This window comes from Triturus cristatus, chromosome 12 (genome assembly GCF_964204655.1).
Source record: "Triturus cristatus chromosome 12, aTriCri1.1, whole genome shotgun sequence".
Classification (NCBI taxonomy): Eukaryota; Metazoa; Chordata; class Amphibia; order Caudata; family Salamandridae; genus Triturus; species Triturus cristatus.
In genome coordinates this window covers 269,981,787-270,004,822 of record NC_140595.1, presented here as the reverse complement: position 1 = coordinate 270,004,822, position 23,036 = coordinate 269,981,787, and positions in this window count along the sequence as shown.

The window sequence follows — 23,036 nt, the reverse complement described above, 5'->3', positions numbered from 1 at the left end:
TTTGGGGACTCCCTCAACATGGCTATGTGTGTGGGAGCTGTCTAAACAGCCCCTTTACATGTTTTTGTGCTTTGTATTTTCATCATCACTCTCAGTGTGAGAGAGAAAATGGCAGCCGCCGCTTCCTGGTTTCGGCCGATTCGAATGTTTACTAAGATCTAAGAGCCAATCAGAATCGCGCTCGCGCACGCCACCGTACGCGTACGGTAAGCGTACCGTAAGCGCACCGTAAGCTGGCTCAGATATATATATTGATTTAAAGGCTATTTTCTCAGAATCTACTGAACAGATTTACACCAAACCTACAAAAGGCACTTCCTTGACCTGAGGACTACCTCTCTGCCAAATTTCAAGTAATTCTGTTCAGCCGTTCGGGCTGTAGCCCTGTCTAAAGGTCCTATGGAAAAATGCATGGGAAAAACGCGTTTTGGGACCCCCCCTTTTATCTCAGCCCCCGCTTGACGAATCCCCCCGAGACTTTCAGGGTAGGAGCGGAGCGTAGCGCCCCACCTATTTTGAAAAATTCGCGAGGATTCGTCGACCGGCGCCAAAGTTATTCAAAATAGAATGTTGCGGATTTCCTATGGAAACGTGGTCCTAACTATAACTACCTACTGGCGACCGCCAGTAGGTAATATATATATATATATATATATAAGCAGAGTTTAAGCAGGAGGTCAATGATGGGGCATAGAATTGGGCAATGGAGGGCAGGAGGAGGGGACTGGTACATCATACTAAATTGAGGGCAGGGGCAGCACATCAGACCATGCATGGCAGGAGGGAGGAGGCTAGTCCATGGATTCACACAACAGAGGATAGGGAGGAGGGAGATGGGGCAGCAAGCTAACTGTTCAGAGAAGGCGGGTATTAGGAACTTTATTGTTTTTAAAACGTGTGTCTGTGCGAACTACTTAAAATATGAACAAGTATGCAGCATAATCTCACTTTTATTCAGGAAGAAGAGGACGTTTGTGACTGTGACTCCGGGCTCACTTGGCAGAAACACCCCCTAACCCTCCACCCCCTATCGCAAAATGTAATGCCCGTGAAAAGGGTAGGTGAACACAGTGTTATATAGAACATGGTCCTGAGAGCACGATTGAAAATGAAAACTAGATATAGTGTATGGTATAAACTATGCACCAAAAAGTGTGATATAAGATGAACCGGGCGTGAAATATAATATGCAATACATTGTGTGCAATGACAGATTCATTGGAGAGCGCGAGATAGCACAGGCACTAGCGCGTGCTATGCGATGTGCGCCTTGGAGTGTAATATGCACAGGGCAGTGTTGTGTAACCTAACTAGTCTCTAAAATTGTAATATAAAATATGTGCTGGGGAGTGTAACGTTGCATTTGCACTGTGACAAAGATATGGATCCCAGATTGTAATATGTATGGCATAGCACTGTGCGTTATAACATAGGCATCGAGGAAGGCACGTTAGATGGGGCAATATAACCCGTGCGAAGACAAGTGTGGCATGACATATTCACGGGGTGGTGTTACAGTGCACATGGGCTAGAGAGTGTCATAGCATATGCACTAGCTGGTGGAATACAACACAGAGGTGTGTGGCACTCGGCAGGCAATGGTGGGTGTAACACAGCATTGGGCTCTGCCAGGAGCGCGCTGTGACTCTCAAGTGATGTTCGTCCCCTTTCCAGAGAGTAAAATAAAAAGTATTACACATCCGGCAGTGGATGTGTGTTTTATTAACCGTGAGGGGGGTTTCTTACATAGTTTTGGTCGAATTTTTGTCGAATCCCCTTTGAATGGCTTGGTGTGCTTGTGTATTAAATGTGCCCGTCAATGGCTACCCATGTTTGTATCAATAAACGACAAGGGTGTCTACCGGGATTAGGCACGGTAGGGCATCAGACATGTCAGAGCTTCACTAGTGGTGTAAATACATTCCACGTGGATTCATTGTATGCATAGTCGCCTTTTAATGAATATCACTCAAATCGTCATGGTGATAGGTACGTACGGTTTGTCCAGCATGTCCTAGGTGTGTCTATAAATATATATTGTGGCCGGCCCTGGGGATTGGGGTAAAAAAATATAATTAGGAGACAGGCCCTGGGGGATGGTGTCATCAGGGCCAATAAATTAGAATAAGAAGGGGAACCACGCAGCCCCCCTTCTTAAAAAAATTAAAATAATTAAAAGACTGGCATCGTGCCGGAGGCCACGCCCCCTCCTTGCAGCACTCTGCAAACGCGCCCCCTGGCGAGTTGTAAGTTGGGGAATTAATTCCTCTTCAATACCTAGGGTCCCTGAGGGCCAACTAGCCCAACAGGCATCTCCAGTATGCGCCAGGGAGCTGCGCTGCAGACAGGTGTTCTGAGGCCAAGCCCCTTTTTACACCTCTCTGCAACGCAGCTCTGTGGCGCTTACTGGAGGTACCTAGTGGTCTAGTTTGACCCTAGGGACCCTTAGGATTCAAGGGGACTTAATCTCTCAACTTAGAATGGCCACAGGGCGCGTTTACACAGTGGTGAAGGGAGGGGACGGGGCCTGAGTTAACGTGTGCAAAAACGCCCTGTGGCCTGTTTTAAGAGGTAGTTTTAATCCCCCTGCCCTATTATATACTAGGGGCTTACAGAGGAGGTCATGCTAATCACAGGGGGACCCCAACGCATAATGTTCCCTAGTGTATGTAGGTGTTTTCACTGTATTCTAAGTGTCTTTTAACATAGCACTGGCTCTAGGACTGGTTAGTCAGACTCAGTTACCACCAGTATCCATCTGAAAAAGTTGAGGGTACAGGATGATTTTGCAACAAGGATTCTTTCTGCTCTTCTTTTTGTTCTTTGTTCTTTGTTCTTTCTGCACGTTATCCTTCTTCCTGCACTTTTCTTCGTCTTTGAGGACTTCTGTTGCTTCTTTCTGCACTTCTTTTTTTTTTCTTTCTGTGCATTCTGTGCATTTTTTCTTCTTTCTTCACATGTCCTATCTCTGTAGGCATAGTTAGAAATTAGCATTTAAAAATCTTTTGAAATTCACAGAAAAAAACATAGGTTTCAGGCACGTTATAGTTAGGAATTAGCATTTAAAAAACCTCGGAAATTCACTGAAAAAACCATAGGTTTCAGGGGTGTTATAGTTAGCTGGACTTTTCACTTGTATAAAACCATTGAAATTCCCCCGTTATAGTTAGTTCAGCTAACTATAACTCGCGCGCCATCAGTGATGTCATGAGTGATGTCACTGACCATGTCATGAGTGATGTAATATGTGACGTCATCAGCAGTGCATTGCGGGCACGCGAGTTATAGTTAGCTGAACTAACTATAACGGGGGAATTTCAATGGTTTTATACAAGTGAAAAGTCCAGCTAACTATAACACCCTTGAAACCTATGGTTTTTTCAGTGAATATATATATATATATATATATATATATATATATATATATATATATAACATTTAAATATGTCTTTATTGGCATTTTAATATCATGACAATACAGTAATAGTCAATTGGCAGTTGTATAATGCATCCAGCATGACAGTCCCTCAAATTGTGCTCATGTAAAAGCACTCCAATACCTTCAGGTCGAGTTCGCGCTATATAAATATGCAAAAAAAAAAAAACTCGTACAATATTAGACAAACACATAAGGCATTGTTAAAGAGCAATCTTAAAGGATAATTTTCGGAAGGCCTAGAAAAAACTCAAGACCATTCCTGAGCAAGGGAAGGTAGAAACATCCAAGTACATTCTATGAAGGGGCACCAACAATTGTACTTATGTAGCCCATGATAGCCAATAAACCATAAAAGCAAATATAAAACCCTAACAATCGAAACAGCAGGGGAAAATCATAAGTAGCTATGGTAATTTACAACATAGGGGCTGGGTGGGGACAGTTGAGGGTACCACGAGCTGGCTAGGTATTGACAGCGCTCCCCCGCCCAACAAATTATCGGGGGGGGTCATAGCACACATGTCATGCAGGTCTAAAAACCAGTACCAATCAGTTCCCAGGATCCCGGGGTGGGGGCGGCGCATTGACCCTCAGGTGGTATACAGGTCGGGTAGGGAGAGAGGAGCAGGGGGCCTTCAGCATTTTGAGGTGGAGCCGCGGTCATGTAGAGCCATCTATCTTGTCCTGCAGCTTAAGTACATAGGTCTCCCAGAGTGTGGCAGCCCCTGCTCCACCCCCATGCGCACGTCCCTTGTCAGTACATCAGCCTTAGCCATCGCCCATTTCAGTACTACCCGGAGCCAACAATCTATTGAAGGTGGATGTGCAGCTTTCCAAGCCATGGCTATGAGGCCCTTGAATAGGCCCATAGCTAGATCAGTTAGCTTTAAGTAATATGTAGTGCACGTCATGTGATTCGTAATGCTTAAGCAAAATGGTGGGTCTGATGGTAATGACACATCAGTAATGACTGAATTATGAGTCTTGATCTGCCCCCACATCTGCAGCAATGGGGGGCATTCCCACACCATATGAATAATAGGTGCATCAGGGTGACCAAATCAAGGGCAAACCAGGGCCACCCCCGGCTACAGGTGAGGTACATATGATGTAAATATCTGTACTGGATGAACCTCAAGCAAGCATTGAGAGATACCCACTTCTTCTGTTTAAGCGCCATCTTCCAATGTATAGGAGTTAGCACAGTGCAGAAAACATGCATCCCCTGCATCTTCCGCCTGTAGCGCTGCATATAACACTGTGACAACTCTGTGACTCTACCTATGTGTAAATATACATAGTAACCCATAATGAATGGCAAGGGCCTCCTGTCCCATCAACCAAGAACCTCTAATCGTAAGTATCAAGGCATTATAAGTTAGGAATTGTCTATCAACCAGCACCATGCTGTCCTGTAATTCCTGAAAAGGGCGCTGTGCTCCAGTCAAAGTATAAGTCACTGAGGTGGTTCGCTCCCACCTCCCGCCAACGAGCAAGTTCATTAGCATCTACCAGGGCCCTCAACCCAGGCACTCTCCACATCGGTAATTGTGGGGAAATGACAGCGCGTCCGGCCACGACTTAAAAAACCTGTTCCAGCATTGCTTCGCAATGCGTGCCAATCTGCTCATATCTCTAGAGGGACCCCCAGATGACATCAGCCATTCCAATATCCCCAGTCCGTCTCCGATAGCATCTTCTTCTAACCACTGCATGGGTCACTGCAACTGTGCCACCGCAAAGTAGCGTTTTAGGTCTGGCACGCCCAACCCACCCTCCAGGATTGGGCATTGTAGTATGTGTATAGATACGCACTTGTGTGCACCTCCCCATACCAGACCAGACAGAAGACTTTGTTGATCTGCAAAGTAGGCCCTAGTGGGTATCACAACCACCTCTGCAGAGAAGTAGATGAGCTGTGGCAATATTACCATTTTTGGTGCGGAGGCTGGCCCATAGAGGACAGGGACAAGCATGTCCAAAAGCCCACAGACTGCTGCAGGTTCTGCCGTGATCCCCATCTAGCAGATCTTTGTCAGCATGATATTCATTGACCCCCTTAAATATTTATACGTCTCTGGTTGACATGGACGACGGTCAATTTCCAGACTCTCCACCACCTCACATCCTTGCCATTCGCAGAGGTAATATACACAATTTCGCCTAGTTCACTCAGAGTCCTGTCATATCCCCAAACATATTCAGGAAAGTAAAGGTAGCTGATAGGCCTCTGTAAATAAACCAGGCATCATCTGCATATAATGAAACCGTATGCCACTGAGTGTCTTCCGCTATGCCCCAATCCCAACAAAGGAGCGGTGCCTGAGGAGGCACCGGCATAGGGATTACAATGTCTCTTTTCTCTCATCCTTTACATGGCATTCCGACGCCACGTAAATGCAGATGGAATGGGACTTTGGGGGCCCCAGTGGGCCTCCACTATGGGCCAAGGTGGGGCCAGATGTGGTGCCCCTCAAACATCCATGCACCGTGCGCCAGGCACCACATGGTGCCTGGCACACGGTGCATGTATGATTGAAAACTGCCCTTTTACACTGCGGCTTGTGCTCCAGCCCTTTTCTAGGGCTGCAGCACAAGCTGCAATGGAAAAGAGCAGTTTTCCTACCACCTGCACGGGAAACGCGTTGTAATTGGGCAGGTGAAACCGCCGACAAATAGTCTATTGGACACCTTCCTGAGGCAATGTAATGAGGCCGGAAGTATCTTGTAATTAATGTTCAACATTGATAAGGGGCGGTAAGAGCTCACCTCTAGTCAGCCTTAGACAGGACCACTATGAGGGCCTCACACAAGGAATCGGGTAATCTCCCCTGTTGATGTGCCTCGTGGTACACCTTAAGTAGTCGGGGTGCTAGGGTGGCCCTTCATGTGGCATAATACTCTACCGGAAATCCATCAGTGCTCGATACTGTATTACGAGCCATCTGGCTCACAGATGACTGGATCTCCTCTATCTGTAGGGGTTGTTCAAGGTCCTGGCATTGCAGGGTATTAAGACCGGGGAGGTCCACCCCTTAAATGTAAGCCCAGAGGCATTCTTGAGGAGGATCAGGAGGGCCAGATTATAAGGTTTCGTAGTATTGTACAAAAACTCCATAGATCTCTGCCTGGGAATTCACGATCTCTGCAGGGGGGTGCGAATCGCACTGATAACAGTCCTGGGGACTTGTTTCCTCCCTGCACTGCCCCACTATGATGGGCAGTTGCCCGTGAGCCTCCTCCATAGACACTGCCTCGATCTCAGAGGCCTGGAGATGCGTCTCCAAGGCCAAGGTAGTCCGAAGGAGGGAAGCCTGTTACCCCCAGGATGATTTAATGCTGTACCCCATCATCACCACCTTCATGGTATCCCACTCCACGCCTTTAAAGCCCACGGAGCCCTTATTTTCGTGAAAATAGTGTGCAAGGTGCATGCCAATTTATCTCTATGTAGACCGTGTCAAGTAAAGCCTTGGTTTGCAGTTGCCAGGTTGGGATTGGAGCCCTATGTGCCCCCCAGTTAAAGGTCACCTTGAGGGGGCTGTGGTTAGACAATACTGGACCCAAGTACTGTGAGCCTCGCACTCAGGCCGGAGCTCTGTGTTACAAAAAACATAATCTAGTCTGGCATGTACCTGGTGTCTGGATGCATAATAGGAATACTCTGAATCTCGTTGGTGCCCCATTTGCCACATGTTGTGTAACTGATTAGCGGCAGTCCACTGTTGAAATTGTTTAGTAGCCTGCCGACCCTGTATCCAGGTAATGGGTGTTCCAATCTTTCTTTTGCGGTGCAGTGTACACAGTTAAAGTCCTGCCCCCCCACCCTCCATAGCCCATGGGCGTCTGGGGCAGAAAGCAATGCAGGGGACTGTGTACACAAGAAGTCACTCTAAAGTGGGTTTGGTGCATAAAGCAATTCCAAGGTCCATGGGTGCCCATTTAATGTGCCTTCCAGTATGACAAAACGTCCATCCGTGTCAACCACAGATCTGTTACGAACAAATGGAACCCCAGGAGCTATCAATATCAGAACTCCTCTAGCAAATGCTTATTACCCGGTGCCTGTCCACTCCATCCCCTAGAGACTTTATCCAATTCAGTGGTGGTAAGGTGTGTCTCTTGCAGGCATGCAATGTGTATATATCTTCGTCTGAAGTAAGCACAAATGTTGTGCCAGCATACGGGAGTCGCCATGCCCCTAATGTTCCATGTTAAAAAGTTATATATCGTAGCCGTAAAACAGAATAGATGCCCCATTCTAGAGGGCACAATGATATTTCCATACAACCTAAAAACCACGTCTCCTTGCACATCCCCAAATAACAACCAAACACAAATTAAAATGGTAAATCCCACTCGCTTGGCCTGGACGCCACAGGCATTGTGCCAGAACGTTCCCAACTAGGCATTGTGGGCCATATGTAGGTAAATTACATTTACCGATTCTTAAATACCGAATTTTACCGATTCAGTATTTATGAATCGGTAAATGTAATGTAGGTAAAAAAATACCGATTCGGTAAGTGTCGGTATTTTAGAATCGGTATTTACCGATTCGGTAATGGTAACCTGTATCTCATTGATTCCTATGGGCCAGGAGGCCCATAGGAACCAATGGGAAGCCAGTTACCATTACCGAATCGGTAAATACCGAATCGGTAATGCGGGGAGCTCAATCAAGGGTGGCAGGGTGTCACATTGACACCCTGTTGCACCCCTGATTCCTGCATGTGTGCACATTTGGCACACATACATGCCCTGAGGGCATGTGTGTCTGCCACATTGCACACATCTAAGGGCCAAATAATGCCTTAACTGAGACATTCGTCATTTACCACCAACTTTCAGTTGGTGGTAAATAACGAATCCCCACACCCACCACACACTCCCCCTACATCTCATTTCTGTATTCGGTATTTACAGAATAGGTAAAATTACAGATTCGGTAATTTTACCGATTCGGTAAATTACCGAATACAGAATTGATCCCCCTACATATCAAAAGCCTAAATACCGGTCGGTAACAGTATATTTACCGAAAATCGGCCGTTACCGACCGGTATTGGGCTACCTACATGAGGCCCTTAGTGGTTAACATGTGTCGTTAATGTAGAACAGTCCTTTCGGAAGTCTTTGGAGGTCGGGCCCAGAGTTGTAAAAGGCAAAGGTCGGCTAGGGCCTAATGCATCCCGGGCTGAAGCAAGGAGAGTAAATGCCACCAATATTGTGACTTATCACTATGCCACATCAAGTGCCTAGCCGTGACCCCAACACTTGACAACAGTTCCCAATCTGGGTACACAGGGGGAGCCTCTAAGCCTCTACTCCGGAGATAGTTGTTGGAACGACCTTACCGTGCCTGTGGCGTAGTTCCCTTGTGAGGCTGCAGGTCTAAGAGCATCAGGCATGGATTCCTGCTCTGTATCAGGTGCCAAAGTTTAGTATCCTTTCCTGTCATGTAGCGAGACCTCCGCCACCACGTGAACTCACTTTTAAGCTGGCAGCTTACTGGAGGGATGTGCTATAGTGGCAACAACGCTGATGACCGCATCCACCATGGAAAAGAACTGAGTCACATCTGTATCGACCACTCTAAGTCTCGCAGGAAACAGCAGGGCATAAGGCAATCTCAAACTCTGCAGCTGCGCTTTCACAGCTCCAAATGTGTTGCAACACCATTGAACCTCAGCCATGTAGACTGGGTAAGCAGTATTGGTGCTGCTAATTCCAAGGTCTTTGGCTCAGAATAACTGCAGAATTAGATCTCGGTCCCTGTAATTGACCAGGTGCGCAACCACTTGGCGTGGGAGGGCCCCAGGGACCGGAGCCAGGCCACGGATGCAATGTGCCCTCTCTGCTGAGAAGATCTTTGGATTGGTCCAGCCAACACCATAGTCCTCAACTAGCCTACAAGGAGCAACGCCATTGTGGGCCCCTCTGCCCTCTTTGGGAAACCCACATGGGAACATTATTTAACCATGAGCCGCCCTCCCCATCTTCCACTCTAGCCTTGAGATCATGTACTTTAGTCTGCAGTGGTTTTATCTGAGTGGAGGTTTGGAGGTATTTGGTCTTACCATGCCCATCAGCTGTCAATCAAGGTGCCCGGGTGGCCTGGTCCAGGGGTCAATTGTCATGATAGGTGACACAATGAGGACTTCAGTGAGGGGGTGACTCCTACAGCACCACTTTCATCACGGTTTCATGACACACCGCCCTACCTCAGGGGGGCACTGGTCAGGTCCTCCAGCACACACTGTCCATCAGCCTTTGCCAATGCTCAAGTAAGTTCCGCAGCGCCGCTCCCTCCATACCGGGACAGACCCCGACACCAACCATGAGCTGGACCAGCTTGCACTCCCAATCGCCCAGGGGAAGTGCAACATGAGCAGCCCTGTGGCGTTAAGGGGAAGGATCACACAGGGGTCCAGTGCACCCAAACCAGGCAGCGCAGTGCTTCAAAGTAAAGGGGGGCAGTCTCCCTCCCCACAGCCCCAAACTCACACAGTGGGGCCCCGATCCGTTCAATGACCTCGATGAGTATTGGTCAAGGTAGCTCTCCGGAGGATTCACGTAGAAAGCTCAAGGGGGAAGTTACTGTGGCCAGATGCAGGCAACCGCTTGGCACCCGCTGGGCGACTCTCGCCTCCCACCTTATTCCACTCTGTCACTGCATCCGGGTGTGCTGGGCATAAAAGCTCTGCATGTTTCATGAGTGGAGGTCCCAGGAGCAACCCCATAGCCACCCGGGCACACTGCATGTTCCCCACCCCACCACCAGCCATGTAAGCACTTACAGCAGTTTTCAGGGATCACCACAGATCTTGTGGACATCAATTTCCGCCACAGGGGTATTCATGGCAGTCTTTTCTCATCTCATCCCCAGGTCTTCAGGCAGACCCCTTCCCCCAGGGAGCTTGAGGCGCCTCTACACATAAATAGAAATGAGGCTATGCAAAGTATGTCGCTGTCACCAATATTGTGACTTATCAGTATGCCACATCAAGTGCCTAGCCGTGACCCCAACGCTTAACAACAGTTCCCAATCTGGGTACAGTTTAGTCTACCCACCTACACAGGGGGAGCCTCTAAGCCTCTACTCCGGAGATAAATGTTGGAACGACCTTACCGTGCCTGTGGCATAGTTCCCTTGTGAGGCTGCAGGTCTAAGAGCATCAGCCATGGATTCCTGCTCTATATCAGGTGCCAAAGTTTGGTATCCTTTTCTGTCATGCAGCGAGACCTCCGCCACCACGTGAACTCACTTTTAAGCTGGCAGCTTACTGGAGGGATGTGTCATAGTGGCAACAACGCTGATGACCCTATCCACCATGGAGAAGGACTGAGTCACATCTGTATCGACCACTCTAAGTCTCGCAGGAAACAGCAGGGCATAAGGCAATCTCAAACTCCGCAGCTGCGCCTTCACAGCTCCAAATGTGTTGCAACACCATTGAACCTCAGCCATGTATACTGGGTAAGCAGTATTGGTGCTGCTAATCCCAAGGTCTTTGGCTCAGAATAACTGCAGAATTAGATCTCGGTCCCTGTAATTGACCAGGTGTGCAATCACTTGGCGTGGGAGGGCCCCAGGGACCGGAGCCAGGCCACGGATGCAATGTGCCCTCTCTGCTGAGAAGATCTTTGGATCGGTCCAGCCAACACCATAATCATCAACTAGCCTACAAGGAGCAACGCCATTGTGGGCCCCTCTGCCCTTTTGGGAAACCCACATAGGAACATTATTTCGCCATGAGCAGCCCTCCACATCTTCCACTCTAGCCTTGAGATTATGTACTTTAGTCTGCAGTAGTTCTATCTGAGTGGAGGTTTGGAGGTATTTGGTCTTACCATGCCCATCAGCTGTCAATCAAGGTGCCCGGGTGGCCTGGTCCAGGGGTCAATTGTCATGATAGGTGACACAATGAGGACTTCAGTGAGGGGGTGACACCTACAGCACCACTTTCACCACGGTTTCCTGACACACCGCCCTACCTCAGGGGGGCACTGGCCAGGTCCTCCAGCACACACTGTCCACCAGACTTTGCCAGTGCTCAAGTAGGTTCCGCAGCACTGCTCCCTCCATACAGGGACAGACCACGACACCAACCATTTGCAGGACCAGTTTGCACTCCCAATCGCCCAGGGGAAGTGCAACATGAGCAGCCCTGTGGCGTTAAGGGGAAGGATCACACAGGGGTCCAGTGCACCCAAACCAGGCAGCGCAGTGCTTCAAAGTAAAGGGGGGCAGTCTCCCTCCCCACAGCCCCAAACACAGTGGGGCCCCCGATCCGTTCGATGACCTCGATGAGTATTGGTCAAGGTAGCTCTCCGGAGGATTCACGTAGAAAGCTCAAGGGGGAAGTCACTGTGCCCAGATGCAGGCAACCGCTTGGCACCCGCTGGGCGACTCTCGCCTCCCACCTTATTCCACTCTGGCACTGCATCCGGGTGTGCTGGGCATAAAAGCTCCGTGTGTTTCATGAGTGGAGGTCCCAGGAGCAACCCCATAGCCACCCGGGCACACTGCATGTTCCCCACCCCACCACCAGCCATGTAAGCACTTACAGCAGTTTTCAGGGCTCACCACAGCTCTTGTGGACATCAATTACCGCCGCAGGGGTATTCATGGCAATCTTTTCTCATCTCATCTCCAGGTCTTCAGGCAGACCCCTTCCCCCAGGGAGCTCGAGGCGCCTCTACACATAAATAGAAATGGGGCTATGCAAAGTATGTCGCTGTTATATAAAGGTGTGTCGACAAGACACACATGTTGTTAAAACTGCCCACAGAAATCTGTGGCATGCTTCATCATAGGGCTGCTAACAAACCTCCTCGCAAGCCAACTATAGAGGTGGAGTAATAGAGAGGGGGAGACAAAACAAACATAATGAAAAACTATGCGGGATCAAGAAGAGAAAAGTGCCGCGATAATGTTAAAGCTAACACAGGGATATCCAAACTACCCTTTATTGGGGACTCCCAGGTCAGATTAAAAAGGTTTTGAAAAACCAGTGGATGGTGGTATGCTGGGCTGTAATGAACCCATTACCCCTCCAATCTTCAAACTGTCAAGCTCGAGGTGCTTCACATGCAGCCGGGCCACAGGGATAAAAATCAAGACAATTTCCGGGTCACAGAAAAGCAAACAGAGGAGGGCTGAGGCAGCACTCCCATGGCCCATCACGGGGTGGGCAGACCCAGGCAGACCCGGGGGCTGCAAGCCACTCGGGTCGCAACACCATCAAATCAACCCTTCGGGCCATTGTGGTGAGCAGCTGGACTGTAGGTCGACGGAGGGCAGCTCTCCTGAGCCTCTCTGCCATGCAGAAAGTCACTGAGATCTCCTCTGGGGAGGGGGTGATGGAGGAATACACTCGCCTCTGAGCAGAACTCCGCAGCTGCTCGAATATGGCTCACCCCTCCATCCCATGGACCGGCTCTCAACATCCTTGCCGCCTCCAGTCCAGAGGCGATGCACCTTTGCAGTCCACAGTGTGCCAGGCTAGGGCCCAAACAGATGTCTCTTGGGCCAGGGAGGCTCTCTGGGCTCACCTGAATGCAGGCTGCAAAGTTGGTGCATTAGGTGAGGTGGATGGCACAATGGGGTCAGGATATTGGCAGGAAACTTGGGCAAACAGCTCGGAGCCTACTGGATTGTGGCCTCCATCTTTGCTGTGTAGGCCTTGCCCCCTGTGTAAAGTATTTATGCAGCATACAAACAGTAATAAAGTGAAATCACAACACAAGATAAGTCTAAACCACTTTAGTAAATTAAGACATTTTAATAAATAAAATGACACCAAAACAAATACAATTCAATCAGTAGAACCAGAGTTAAGAATTCTTAAAGTTTGTAGTGAAAAATAGCGCCTAGAAGATTAAAGTGCTAAATGCAGGTGTCTCCTACTAGAAAGTGTCTCCTGCTGTACTAGATCCCAGTAGAGCTGTTTAATCACCGTCTTGGGCGGGGGTGATTGGTTTGCCCAAGAGTCGCTCAAACCCAAGAGCACCACCAACCGCTTCAAGTTGCTCAGCCACTTAATCCTATTATTGGTATTTAGCTGGATTAATTCATCTAGGGCAGCGGCATAATCCTGAAGCTCCCTTGTCCTACGCATGCGAACCCAGAAAAGTAACGGGCGTAAGCGCACTAGATCCTTAAGAGGGCGCCTACCCATGTCAGCCCGTAAGGGAATTAGGGGGGTGGAGACTGGGAGGGCTACTGCATCTCTCAAAAACTTATTTTCAGCTCTGTCCAGCTCTACAGTATTTTCAAACCCCCATAATTCTGAGCCATATAGAGCGGATGGGAGAACTTGGCCTTCATAAATAGTTAGGAGCGGTGAAAGGGGCTTGCTCTTAGATTTGCGGTATTCTCTCATAACCGCCCCAGAAGTTCTTTTATAATTTAACATCATTTTAGCCAAGTGATCCTTCCAGCTCATGCGATTATTGACCCTAATGCCCAAATAGTCATATGAGTCTACCAGCTCCAAGGGCTCTCCATTAAGTAAAAGGTTGTTTCTAAATCTGGGTGAAGGCGCTAGAACCATGAGCTTAGTTTTTAGAGTGTTGATAGTGAGACCTCTGTCAGAGCAAAATGCACTAAAGCGATTCAAAAGCTTTTGTAAGCCAGACGGCGACTTAGAAATCAAAATGGTGTCGTCCGCGAAGAGGAGTGTGGGGATTTTTACACCTGCCAGGGATGGAGCATCAGCTGGTTCTTCTCTTAAGTAATCCACCACTCCATTCACAAAAAGAGAGAACAGCGTTGGAGCCATGACACATCCCTGGCGTACACCCCTCTTCACGGGGATCTTCTCAGTTAATTCCCCTTGGGTACCCCACCTGATCCTGGCATAGTTCCCCACATGGAGATGCACAATTAAACTCAAGAGGGGACCAGGAAACCCCATATTCTCCAAAACCTCCCACAGCCTCTCACGTGGGACCAGGTCGAAGGCCATCCTAAGATCTATGAAAGCCAGGTATAAGCTACCTTTGTTGATAGTAACCGACTTCCAATAGATCGCGGAAAAGCGAAAGACCTGGTCCATCGTGCCCACCTTTTGTCGGAACCCTGCTTGGAGATGAGACAACACATGCATCTCTTCCATCCAGGTGCCGACCCTAGATATAATTACCCTGCCAACCACCTTCTGTAGCACATCAATCAAACTGATTGGTCTATAGTTGGCAGGGTCGTCTCTGGCACCCTTCTTAAAGACCGTGATTACCTCCGCTCCCTTCCACGAAACTGGGACAGGGTATCCATGGGAGATGAGGTTCATTATTTTTGCAATGAGTTTGGCCCATAATTCTGGGGCCTCCATAAGGAGATCTCCAGGTATCCCATCTGGGCCTGCTGCTTTCTTTGGGGTAAGATGACTAATAGCTAGCATCACCTCAGATGGCAAAAAGGGTTCCCTGACCGGGAGCATGGGATGGGCGCTGGGGGCATAAACAGAAGGGGCAAGAGGCATTTCTGACCCACCATAAATTGAGGAAAAATGGGATTGCCATTGCTGACCTGTTATGTGGCTATCTAAAGGGCGAGAACTAGTCAACCTGGCTTTGTTAATCAGATCCCAAAACAGCGAAGAATTCTTTCCTTTGGAAGCTGTCTTGAGGTCTTGCCAGCGTTGTTCTTCCCATTCACGTTTTGCTTGCTCCAAGGCCCTTGCATATTCTTTCCTGGCTACACTAACCCGGAATTGGTTCTTTTGACGCAAGGCAATTCTAATCTCGTTTCTTGTAGCTTTACAATGAGCCGTGTACCAGGGATTGTTTGTTATAGCTGTATTGTTAACCCTACCACCACTCTTGTCCTTATTGTTTCCTTTTAAAAGGAAAAATTCCCCAACTTTCTCCGTTAAGCTATTGTACGCCTGTACAAAAAACGTACCCTGTACAGACGCTAGATCCTGATCAAACACCACCATTTCTGTACTCAGGTCTTCGACATACGCCCTGATCTTTGTCAAATTATGAGCCTGCGATTGGACCTTCTCCCACTTCAGTCTGCGATTTCCCTGAAAAGGTATCACCTCCTTAGTAGATCTTGGGTGCGATATCCTCCCTGCGTTATTCCGCTGCCCCCATCTTATCGACATGCATAAGGGATTGTGGTCACTATCCTGTGAAGGAGTCACCACCATATCTACTAAATCGCACCATAGTGTCACGTCTAATAAGATGTAATCGATTCTTGACGGGCTGCTTAACCTATTAAAGGTCATCGCCCCATCAGGGTCAGAAGGAGTCCTACCATTGAGAGCTCTAAGGTTATGTTCCACAGTAAGGGAGATAATCTGTATAACCTTGGATGACCATTTCTTGATTGGGGCCAAAGACAAGGTCGGAATACCCCATCTAGAGTCCACCTCCTCTAGACCCAAGGGGTCGTCGCCTTCTAATGGTTCGAAAGTACAATTAAAATCCCCCCCACTATAATTTTGGAGGAGGGGGGGCAAATAGCCAATGCCTGGTCTAAAATAGATATGGTACTTGAGTTTAAGTCCCCTGTGATACCTCTTGCATAAACGTTAAATAGATCTATCCTACTGTTTCCCCCCTCAAATGAGATATGTTGGATGTCACAACATCCGGAGTCATAAGTGGTTACTTTCCAGTTCAGGGCAATCTTAATCCATACATGCAGACCCCCAGCTGGTCTACCCCTACCCTTACTCAGGGCTGGTATGGAAAAAGTAGTATATCCCGATTTATATAATGGGGAAATACTCCATGTTTCTTGAAATAAACATACATCGAATTGATCGATGAAGACGTTCCATTCAGGTAAGACCAACTTTCTTTGCAGACCCGCCACATTCCAAGAAACTAGGTGTAAGACTTTATTATCTATCAAGTGCAGATCTGGGGGGGTCGCTGCAGGCCTATCCAAATCCAACCTGGTTTGGGTACCTATAGGTTCTAGTTGGACTGGGTGGTCTATCGTCCTGGGGATTACAACACTGTTGTCCAAGGGAGTAGAGAGGGGGGTGGATACAATCCCGCCACTAACAGATCCGATTATAGTTGGTAGTCCTGTAGTTACAGGAACAGCTCCATGGGCTTCCAAACTCCTCTCACGAGCGGTGTTCTTGGGGCTAAATGAACCTAGTGGCCCCCCTCGGCCCTGATGAGGCTTTAACCTTCAATCACAATCAGCCAGGCTAGAGAGGGCTTCGAACCGATTCATTGACACTAAAGGAGTAGAAGGCTTCACGTTGGCACCTCCTCTAATAAGGTTCCTAGTAAATCTAGGAGGAATATAGTTCCACCTTAAAAGGTCAGCAGCATAGGAGGTGTGTGAGGGGCCTGACAAATGGTTCGGCCTAAATATACCTGGTGGGATAGGCAGCCGAGACGCTTGCTTGGATATATCGGAAATGGGGAACACCGATGATCTAGGGTAAAAGTAGGTTAGCGCACGTGGAATAATGCCATTACTACCTAATTCAGGAGGCCACTCCAGAATATACTTAACTACACGTGGGTCTCTAAAATTTACTACCACGACGTCTCCCACGATGTTTTTCGACGTACCACCCAACCATGGGAGACGTCTCACATGTAAAATCTCACCATTGATGTTCTCCTCAATAGGTCTATAACTACTGAGCCAGAACATGGTTTTGTTTTTTAACTCGGTAAACCCTTCTCTTTTGTTAACCGTTAAAGGTGGGACCCCCGTCAAAACAACCACCAAGGGTACAGCTTCGGGGGGCAGATCAACTTGTGGCATGTACTTTGATACAGGCTGTCCATTACTGGAACTTTCCCTATTTTCCCGCAAAGTGGTTGGGGCAAGGTTAATCCCCCCTCCCTCTGCGTCGTCCCGTATATGCACACTCTGAGAACCCCCAGTCGACGACGGCACAGACACACACTGAGACGCCGCTAGCTGATTAGACGGCTCACCTGTAGCCTGAGGAAAAGTGGAAAGGTGAGGATGGCAGATAGGTACCACCGCTGTAAAGTCAGTACCACTACCAACACCCGCCTTCCCCTGTCCTGTTGTTAGATCAGTTTTCTTACTTATTATAACTTCTAGGTCCGCGAGTATTTTCTCTACTCTTAATAAGCCTTCAATTAGTGGTGAAATGAGGGACTTAATCACCTGGCCCAAAACATCCTGGCAAGCAACCGAAAGGGAAAGTGATGGCAAAGGGACGACAGGAATGAAGCCTGATGTTGTGGGGGGCAATTCAGGTTCAGGAGCAACAGATGTCGTTGGAGGAGGAGGGTTAGGAGTAATAGTTGGTTCAACTCCTGACCCTTTAGATAATTTTAAACCTTTCAGTGCGTGTTTCCCAAACTCAGAATGATTATACTTAGGTTTAGCTATGACTCCCCCTTTCTTACATCTTCTCTTAATCGGGGGGGGGCCATAAATCTTAACTGCTTTAAGCGGCTTAGTAAACTTCTTAACCTGTTTACCAAGTACTGGCACACTTTTAGTTATGTCTATAGGAGGACCAGGATGAGCACTAGCATGGTTCTCTTGAATGGCCTGCTCTATAGGTGAAGAAGCTGGAATAGGAGCAGGTTCCCTTAGCAAGCGAGAATCACACGGTGGTGCAAAAGCATCAACTATGGCACCACCGCTATCGGCATTCCGGGGAGCAACCTGCAAATTCAAGTTATCAGAAGACCTAAGCTTCAAGCTTTCTATTGAGCGGCGACGCTCAGACCTCCGTTTGTCCATGTTATTATCCGTTTCCTCCACTCTTAGCGCCTTTTTAAAGTAGGTGTCCAGTGGGCCAGCTGTCATAACTCTCGTCTTCTCCTCTACGGTGTTAATAGGGATGTTAGACATATTGGTTATTAAACATTAAGCACACGCATGTACAAGCGCTACAAGAACCAACAGGTCAATAGCCGAGCCCAGCCCGGCCTCACTCGGCCTCTGAGGGCCTAAGAGGGCCCACCCTTTGCCCAGGCTTAGCCCCGGGCTACGCCCCGCGCGCGTCCCGCTTGCGCGTGGATGGGGATTACAACTTTATGGGTGGAGGATGTTGGGGGGGAGGGGCCGGGAAGAGGAGACAGCTGCTGACGCCGCCAAGCAGCCTGGTCCTCGCAGTCCCGGACTAAAAAGTACGAAGATAAAAATCACCCCCACTCAGCACAGTGTCCACAATGTCCACGCTAAAATATTCAGGATAGCCTCCGGTGATCAGCAGCAAGAGCCCAGGTGTGGTGAAGACAAAGGCGAGCCTACGAGCGGCTCCCGCGAAGCGGGGGCCGCGAGGCGTTATGTGCCTGCGGGGGGAGGGGCCGGGAAGAGGAGACAGCTGCTGACGCCGCCAAGCAGCCTGGTCCTCGCAGTCCCGGACTAAAAAGTACGAAGATAAAAATCACCCCCACTCAGCACAGCGTCCACAATGTCCACGCTAAAATATTCAGGATAGCCTCCGGTGATCAGCAGCAAGAGCCCAGGTGTGGTGAAGACAAAGGCGAGCCTACGAGCGGCAGGTGTGCGGTTGCACAAGACCCAGGCAAAGTCAAACATTAAGACAGACCCCAATGAATTGCAGATCAAATGCACAGGGTAATTAAGGTCTCAGTTTACCCTCAGACTTAGAAGAAATTCTGAAGAAAAGACCTGGAGAATGTAGAGTTCAGCAGGGCAAGGCAACAGGATGCGTCCGAAAAGAATTTGTCACCGTCGCCGGGGAGCGCTGCATGAAGCCTCAGGCAAGCAATCGATGATGGCAGGAAATATCTTGGAGCGGGAGAAGCCATATTTCCTGGCCGAGGATATTGTCGTCATCGATATTGAGCCTGGTGAAGATTTTTACCTTCGAACGTAGACAACTTTTTGGAAGTCGAAAACCTTCAGTGTGACAAAGCTACAAGGCATAATCAAAGTGGACTCTTCAAGGCTGGATACCATTGCTCAGAGATCCAGCTGAACAATATTTGTTGCTATGGAGAACGTAGCAAGAGCTACCGCAAAGTCAGGCCAACCGGCAATGCACCTTTGGGGGTTCAGCTGGCAGGTAGGTCCCAGTCTTCTATCAGCTCTTCTGGCACTTTTTGGCGAAAATATTTTTATGCACAACTTTTAGTGTTGGGCAGAAGCAGCACCTCCAACACCCCTTCCAAGGGTCTAAGACCTGGGAGCAGGCCTGTGCTGTGTGCAACTCACAGATAAAAACTCATAGGTAATGCTATAAAGAAGTACAGTGCACATAGAGGTGCATGCAAGAGCAAGGAAGAATGAAAGTTGGATAAATAGTCAAGGGGAAAAGATTACTGAATGGAAAGCAGGGGAAAAGGAAGGAAGGATGAGTGTATGAATGAGTAGGTAGGTGAGTGAATGAGTGGGTGGGTGAAAGGATGAGTTCATTGTTGGGTGGATAGACTGGTGTAGGCAGAGTAAGGGCATAGTAAGGGGTGGGACAGTGGATAGACAAGTATAAGGATGAAAGAGTGAGAAATGGATAAATGGTTGAGTGGCTAAAAAGATGAGTGGATTGAATGGATGGATGGATGGCAGAGTGGGTGGAAGAGAGTGGATGGAGGGTATAGTAGATAGATGGATGGAGGGTAGAGTGGATGGATGGAGTGAAGGCAGCAGGGATTGATGGAAGGATGGGTGGATGGAAAAGTGGATGGAAAAGTAGATGATGGGATGGGGAAGATTGAATGATGGATTAAATAATAAATGGGCGACAAAGTAAAGGTGAAATAGAGGATATCAGATTGTAGAAGGAAGGGGGAAGGGTATAATAGATAGCCGTTTGGACAAAATAGTCAAGGGACCTCTTTTAGGGAGGGTTAAGCTCACTTTCTTCACTTGCTTGGTGCCATCAGAGCTCTAGTTCAAAGTGTAAAGTATTTTATTTCTCTGGCTACTCCCGTGCCTGGTGGGGCATCACTTGGGAGCTTAGGACTTACTTCACCATAGGCCATGTGTAGGGTTCAAGGTCTGAAGAGACCTCCACTCCAGTCCTTGATCAAGCTGTCAGTGAGGACAACACTCCTGGTAATCTGGATGACGATGAGGATCCTGGTCCATCTGGTCAGCATGGGCATACTTCTCCAGTGAATTTCACTGGGCCCACACAACACCTCCCACCCCAGCTGTAACACCTCAGCTAACCGAAGCCTCCACTTCTGGTGTTCCTACCACTGTAGCCCCGATCATGTGCCAGCTAGACCTGGGTAATGTTGAGACCACAGCACCACCAGCTCCAGCTCACCCAGAATCCAGTCAGATGGGCCCACTGGACCAAGGGCATAGGGTACTGGGGTTAGGGGCTGTGGGAGGGATTCTGTTGGCCAGCATAGTAAGTCCACGGGGGTCACTCTCACCCAGACCAGTCTTGGGAGCATATCATCAATCCCAAAACATGATGGGCCTGGTACTAACTGAGCTCCGGGAGATGAAGCAGTGACAGAGGGAGCTCAATTTTCAAATGGAGGCTCACAACTCCAATATGGGCTCCCTGACTGTGGTGCTGTCGGACATTTACACCTATATGTGCAGGGCATTCACATCACCATCCTCCCCTTCCTGTGATCCGACAACATCTAGCGCATCTTTATCACCCACAGGAAGGGAGGCCCTGCCACCCGCAAGAACCTCCTATTATTGTTTCAATTCACCATGAATGACTTCTTCACTTTTTGGTTTGTTCTTTCTTTTTCACCCTGTTTCATTTCTTCACATTTATTCCAATAAATTTACAACTCAACGACTCATATACTGGTGTTGTATATCTCAACTCTATCAATGCAATTGTTTCCTTCCATCATAACTTAAAAAATGGCAAAAATCAAATGATTGTGTAAACATAGATAAGTATGTAGGTAATGTTCTTCTCAAGTTCCCACAATTACTCCTAAAACAATTATACCATTCAGTCATTTACTTCCATTTGACCAATAATTGCCTGTCAATATTTTCAGTAACATAACATTCCATATATGACACTAATACTCAGTGCCAGTTTTCAGATTTCCAGTTCCAGACCTTGCCAACATGGAAGAAAGGGATATATCAAAAACAATCAGATTAAATAGGCAAATATTCATCCACTCATGTCACCATCTGGAGCCAGATCTTCTGGCTCTCATAAGGAATTGCACATCAGTAACACCAATCGACAAAAACATGGCAGTATGACATTTTGTTGACACAGGATCATTCTTGTCTACCTTTGCAGTATCTAGTAAAATGTCACAAACAAGTTTGTCATGTGCCACAAGAAGTATGTCCTACAATAAGACATACCAACAGCTACATACACTTTACACACAATGAGGATTTTGCCAATGTGAAAGGAGATTAGCATGATTTGGCTCCATTACCACATGTGGTTTGAGCTAACAATGGCACACATATTCCCTTAATGCCAACACACAACAGAGCACAGGTCTAATGTGATCTTCAAACCTTCCATTTAATTACAGTGCAAGTTGCCTTGGTACAAGATTTGTACACCCTAAGTCTGTGTCTGTCTTTCCCAGGAACAACCCATGCTCCCTTTGTACTTCAAACAGCATCATATACCTACAAATGTCACAACTCTGAAATGTCCAAATGAAGATGACATGGTGAAGGAACCTAAAACAGATTAGATAAAAAATATTACCAATCAAACCTTACATAATAGACACTTTAAAAAGTCAACTCTTGGAGTACACAGTTTCACAACACAATCTTAAGCAATGTAACTGAACACAGTAGTCAGTGTGTCAACACTTTAATCAATAAACACCTTTGGCCTGAATTTCCCTGAACTTACCCTTCCTAACAAATTGCCTCTACATACTTCTCTCATCATCACCTCAACAGTTGGTGTAATGGTGAAAGTGATAACATGTACATATGTACTAACACTCATGAGAAGAATTTGTCAATGACATATTGCAGTAATCAGCTCCTTCTCTTCACCACTGTCATCTTCATTTGGCCTTTTACGATCCTCACAGCAATGTAAGGGATGTTCCATCACAGGGCAATGTTGTGGAGCATGCAGCAGACCACGGTGATTTGGCACACTTTATAGGGTGAGTAGAGGAGGGCTCCGCCAGTTTGTCAAGACCAAGAAATCTGGTCTTTAGCAGCCCAAAAGCCCATTTCACTAGCCGCTGTGTTCTTCCATGGGCCTTATTGAGCAGACTTCTCCTGACGTTGTTAGATTCCTCAGCCGTGCCAATAACCATAGTCGGTTGGGATAAGCTGAGTCTCCTAGATGGAAGACAAAAAAGTGTAACAGAATTTCAGATTATTCAACTGGAAATTCCACGAACAATATTATAACCGATTATACTGACCAACAAGCCAGGGCCTCTCCGGTCCAAGTTGAGACATTTGCAGGGGTATGGAGCTGTTCCATAGTACAAAGGAATCATGGGCAGAGTCAGGGAAATATGCACAGATGCTTGTGATATACAAATCGTCTAAGCAGACAACTTGCACGTTGATTGAATAAAAGTGTTTCAGATTCCGGTAGACCTGTTCTCTGGCATGTGGTGGCAGAAAGGCAATATGTATGACATCAATTGTCTACCCACATGTGGTAGCCAACCCAAACCGTGAGTCCGCATTCACATTGGCTAAATCCTGCTGCCA